The sequence below is a fragment of the Meriones unguiculatus genome, chromosome 5 (genome assembly GCF_030254825.1).
Source record: "Meriones unguiculatus strain TT.TT164.6M chromosome 5, Bangor_MerUng_6.1, whole genome shotgun sequence".
Classification (NCBI taxonomy): domain Eukaryota; kingdom Metazoa; phylum Chordata; class Mammalia; order Rodentia; family Muridae; genus Meriones; species Meriones unguiculatus.
The window spans coordinates 50,672,785-50,678,784 of NC_083353.1; positions in this window are offsets into that span (position 1 = coordinate 50,672,785).

The following is a 6,000-nucleotide window of genomic DNA, read 5'->3' on the forward strand; positions in this document are numbered from 1 at the left end:
ATGTTCTCCCCCATATACTCTGTGCAATTTTTTTATGAGAGAAAAACCTGAATCTTTTTCTTTGAGGAAACTTTAGAGAACTGAACCCCCTCACCCTGTCCTGCTGTCTTTATTTCATTTCCAGACTTATCCCAAAGCTCATCTTTACATGAACCTATGTGAAGAGATGGACAGGAACTGACCCCCCTCTCCTGTCACTGAGGCAATGAGCACACTGGGAGGGAGGTCACAGCTCTTAGCAGCAAAGCCAAGTCTCTCCTGAGGCTCCCCTGGGTGCTGGGGAGCAGGTTGTGCTGCAGCACTGTGCGGGGTCCAGTGTTTGTGCCTGGAGTCTGTCCCATGCTGCCCCTCAGGGACATCCAATCTTGCTGTTTCTGGAGGCTGATTTGGAAACCTTGTAAGACATCCTCACTGACACTCTGAGCTCAGAGATGCTGTACAAAAGCTTCAAAGTTTAAAAACACAATTCTCACCCAGGCTTTCAGAAACAGTCATGATTCCTTAGCCAAAAGGCTCTTCATCATTTGTCTATAATGATACCACAATTCATTTATTTCTGGGATCTCTGGAAACAGTGCTGGCATATGCTCAGTGATGGTTTTGCCTTGCCTGGAGTACCAGCCATTTCTCGCCAGAGTCTTCCTAGTTTTAAAGTTAGGATTGTGCCAAAGGTAGACATCCTGATTAAGTATCTTCCAGCAATTTTCATTGAGCAGAGACAGTGTCTCCACCAATACCCTCTATGTGCTGATGCTATGGATTGTGGTTGTTCATGATTTGGGTAACTGTGGCCTGACACAGGCTAAAGTTGTCACTTGAATTCAGGCAGGATACGGAGTTCAATTCCTCCCTCCACTCCCAGAGCAGCTGTAGCCTTCACAACAGACTCTATCTGAGGAGCTCTCATGTTCCCCTTTGTCATTTCTTGCTCTGTGCATGATTTATTTTCCTAATCTGCCCAAATGTCTTCCCTTCCTATTCTCCAATATAGCCTTTTCTGAAGGTACATATATCACAGATCGGTGAGGTTTCCTGGTGCCATGTACAGAGTTTCATGCCTCTAGGAAGCAGCCTATTTTGTTACATTGTATAAAGTGCAATCAGAAACAACATAAGAAAAAGCATTTTAGAACTCTTTTACTTCTTAGTTAGCCAGTGCTGATATACATGCAATGCAAACTATTAGTTAAAATCTACAGGTGTGTTTTCCTTCCATGAAATAAGTATAGAACATGCACCTGCCACTCAGTGCAGAGACCATAAAATGGCATTCAGAGTGTGTGCTTCCGATGACATTTGTAAATGTCCTTTGTAATTTTAAAAAGCTGTAAATAGAGCTTGGAAACAATGGAGCCCCATCAGTCTCTCCATTGTTTTCCTGGGCTGTCACAGCACAACTCTAATGTCTAAGTTGTTCAAAGTAGAGACAACTGCCATTTTACCGGCTCATTGGAAAACAGAGCTGCCCCCAACCTACTGTGTTCTGCTTCTTGTGACTGGGATTTGGAAAACAAACCCATAAGCTTTATAAAGAATAATTAAGCACCACTCATTTAATCAACACTCTTCTGCTACCTGAAGTGCATGGTCCATAATCCATAAAGGATTAACATTTTCTAATGATGCTACAGAACATTTATTTTAGAAAATCTGCTTTATTCAATGTTTCACCAACTATCTGCTTTGGGTCTAACTCCTGACATGGTACCCTGTACTTGTGAAATTTTATCCCAGTTGCCTGTCCTTAGTATGTTCCATGACAATGTCTCATGGTTGTCACACATGGTAGGATTTGTCAGTTGTGGTGACAATGTCACATGGTTTAAATAAGTACAAAACAATTTCACCCTACACACTTGACTTTCAGTGATAAGATTTTCCTATGAACAGGAAGTTGTTTACCGAATTACATCTCCTGCATGCATGGTGTCTGTGCTGGAAAGTTTTATGGCAGCTTGAAACAAGCTGGAATTATTTCAGAAGAGGGCACCGCAGTTGAGGAAACATCCTCAGCAGACCAGCCTGTGGGCAAGCACCTGGTACAAGTCTTGATGGATGTTGGTTTCATATGGATGGCCATGCTCACTGTGAACAGTGCCGTCCCTGCCTGCTGGTCCCAGGTGCTACAAAAAGTAGGTTGAGCAAGCTCTAAGGAACAAGCTGGTGAGCAGCAATACTCCATGGCCTCTCCATCAGTTCCTGCCTCCAGGTCCCTGTCTTGAGTTCTCTCCTAGCTTCCCTGACTGGGGAACTACAGGCTGTGTGGTGAAATAATCCCTCCTCTCCCCACAGCAACAGAAACCCTGAGAAGACAGAAAGTGGTACTAGGCCATGAGGTATGACTATGACAGACCTGACCTTGGGTTTTTGGAGAACTGTGGAAAGGTTTTGAAACTTTGGACTGTAAAATACATAGAGTGCTGATACTTTAGTGGATTATTTGGTGTGATATTAGAATGTAATGCTGAGAGCAGAGCAGATGATGGAGGCTTGTTTTATGTAGTTCCGTAGGGAAGCTTGAGAGTCCCTTAAAGATTCTATGAGGGTCACTCATATTGTGAATTAAGAAAAACTAAAATGTTTGGTCCTTGTCGAGCTCCTGTCCTCTCCAGTCATACTAACTTCCCCTTCTTTCCTATGATTCCCTGCACTCTGCCCAAGGTTTGGTTATGAGTCTCAGCATCTGCTTTGATACACTGCTAGGCAGAGTCTTTCAGAGACACTGTGTGGTAGGCTACTGTCCTGGGCACAGAGGTCTATTCTGAGACTGTTTCTCCAACTAAAGACCATGCATGGATATAACCTAGAGCCCCTGCTTGGATGTAGCCCATGGCAGCTCATTATCCAAGTGAGTACCCTAGTAAGGGGAACGTGGATTGTCTCTGGCACGACTTCAATGGCTGGCTCTTTGACCTTCCTTCCTCCCCTGAGGGAGGAGCAGCATTGCTAGGCCACAGAGAAGGACATTTCAGCCAATCCTAAAGAAATCTGATCAGCTAGGGTCAGATGGAAAGGAGGGAAGACTTCCCTTGTCAGTGGACTTAGAGAGGGGCAGGGAGGAGGTAAGGGAGGGAGGGTGGGATTGGGAGGAAATGAGGGAGGGGGCTACAGCTGGGATACAAACTAAATAAACTGTAAGTAATATAAAAATATAAAAGTTTAATTAAAATAAAGAACCACTAAAATGAAACCTTTGACTTGGTGAAACAATTAAAACCCTCTGAAGTATTTTCTCAGCTTCAGCACACAGACACTGTGGTCTAAATACTGTTGAGGCTGCATCACATGCTAGTAGCCTAACTTGGTAGCTCAGGAGTCTCTGAGGTGTTGAAGGCCAACTTGGTCCAGGGAGGGAGTTCAGGACAGCCAAGAATACAAAGATGAACCTTGTGTCAAACAAACAAACAAATGAACAAAGAGGTTCTCAGGAGGTACTGGTTCTGAAACATGCAGGGATCATGGAGTGAAGCTGTGACTTGGCTCCATACAACTGTGTTAGAGTCCCTGAAGACAGCCAAGAGGACACTGATGAAGCCTCGGCCCCTTTGCTGTGCAGAGCCAAGCCATTTGGAGATGTAAGTATCATATTCCAGCAGCAGCTGCTGTGGGGTGAGCCAGTTTGAACCTAGGAGACAGCTGTGTGGAAGGTTTTTCCAGCACTTTGGAGGAGCTCAGAAGATCATTGGTGAGTCCTAGAAGCCTAGTACTGAGAGTTATGCTTTTAGACTTTGTTGAACTTGATTGTGACTGTGCCCTGGTTCTTTCGTTTTAAATAAGAAAATAATTATTTATTGTTATTTCACAGGAGCCCACAAAGTCTCTTGACTTTGAACTTTTAAAGGGATTTTTGAGACTTCAGGGAGTTTGGAGTTCTAGAGAGACCGTGGGTTTTTAAGAGAGACTTTGAAAATGTTAGAGAAACTAGAGGTTTTAGAGAGTTGCATTTTGTAGAATCTTTGAATGTTGAAAGTGACTTAAGAGAATGAAGTTTAAAAATAAAAAAAAAAACATTGAAGTTTTATATTGCAATGTTGACATTAGTTTAATATCTTGGGAAAAACAAAATTGAGAGACAACGTTATAGTGTAACAGAGATGTGTTTAGTGTCAGGTAGATAGGGGGTCAACTGTGGCAGCTGTTTTTGTCTTTTGTTTGTTAAATCAACACAAGCTAGACTCATTTGGGAAGGGAACCTCATTTGAGAAAATGACCCCACTAGGTTGGCCTATGGGCAAGTGTGTGATGCATTTTCTTGATTGATGATCAATGTGAGAGGGCCCACATCATTGTGCCTGTGGACTCTGAGCTCAGGGTTCTGGATACTAGAGAACACATACTGAGAAAACCATGAGACCCAAGGTAGTAAGCAGCATCCTTCTGTGACACATACCTCAGTTCTTGCCCCAGGTTCCTGACTTAAGTCCCCCCCAGCTTCCCTGCACAAGGGATTATCAGCTGTAAGATGAAATAAAGGCTTCCCAAGCCAATTTGGTTTTGGTCATGGTGGTTTATTTAGTCTGTGTCTAAATCAAAGAAACTACAATAATTCAACACCATGTACACCACATTTATTAATTTAAACCTGGAGCCAGCATATCAGGTACCTGGTAAGTACCGCTCCATTATGGAGAGAGGGAATGTTGACTCCTATGGAGTCTGCCTTTCAAGACTGCGTTGGACCATTTTCTTTAATTAATTCTGTAATATGGGACAGCTCCAAGTCTGTTATAACTGTAGTTCTATTTACTCCCTGAATTCACATGCTGAAGGAGAAAGACATGGCATATGTCCCTTCTGACATTTGCCTACTCTGCCATTCGCTTGGAGCAGCTCTGGACTGAGATCAGAACCAAGCAAGATGCAGATACAGAGCAGCGATCAAAGACAGAATAGTCCACCAGAGTTCTCTAAAAGGACTATGTGCCAACGTGCTACTGTTTTCTGATTTATTTGTCTTTTATCTACTCTGTTTCGGGAAGGGACAGTGCTGAACACTCATTATGAGCTGCCTGAACTCTCCCAGAGAACAAACATAAGGCACTGTATGAGAAAACAAGCTGCCAACACATCCACACAAATGATCATGTGCTGGAACTCTCCCATGTTTGGTGTGTAAACATCATGTTCTTGCTCACCCAGCGTCTCTATGACAAAAGTACACTGATGTCCTCGTGTTCAAGAGGAGGTGACTGGAACCCCACCTCAGAGTATTGAAGGATACACTTGGAGGAAACAGCAGATCATGAATAGAATCAGAAACATCTGGATCATAGATTACAACCCCTAATATTTTCTGTAGAAATTTTCTAAGAAATTAGGATTTTCAATAGAGTAAAGATAGCCCTGAATAGAATAAGTGCATACCCAATCCATGGGACCGCTTTTATTGGGAGGTCTTTTTTTTTTCTTTCACACATCCTCCTCATTCAGACTCCACCCAAAATAGTAAAACTCTGTCTATATATTACCTGGCCATCAAGATGTTGTTCGGGAGAACCAAGTAAGATGGTGCTCCTGCTCCAGTAAAACCCAAACCTGCAAAACATGAAAGCACATAATTCCTGCTGTTTTTAATGTTGAGGGAGCTCACACATTGGTGAAGCCACCATAGGACACAGGGTCCAGCCATGGCTCAGCTTATGACAAGTGGGAGCAGGAGGATGGTCTTTGGGGTAGGAGTTAGAATTGAGGTCTTCAGTGGAATAAGCATTCAGGAGCATCTGCATGTTTTCCTGAGGCCAGAAGCCTGGTCTGTAGTGGTGTCTGAGGTCTTCCTCATGGTGAGTCATTGTTTTACTTTTCTCCTGAGCCACTCTTTGTTTCCACATAAGGTGACTTCACACTCTTCTGACATAAGGAACACCTTTTTGTCTGAAATTGGCATTGGAATCTCAGCCAACAGCTTCCTTATTCTCTTCTACATCTTCAAGTTCATTCGTGGGCCCAAGCCCAGACCCACTGATGTGCTAATTGGTATGCTGGCCATAATCTGCCTACTGA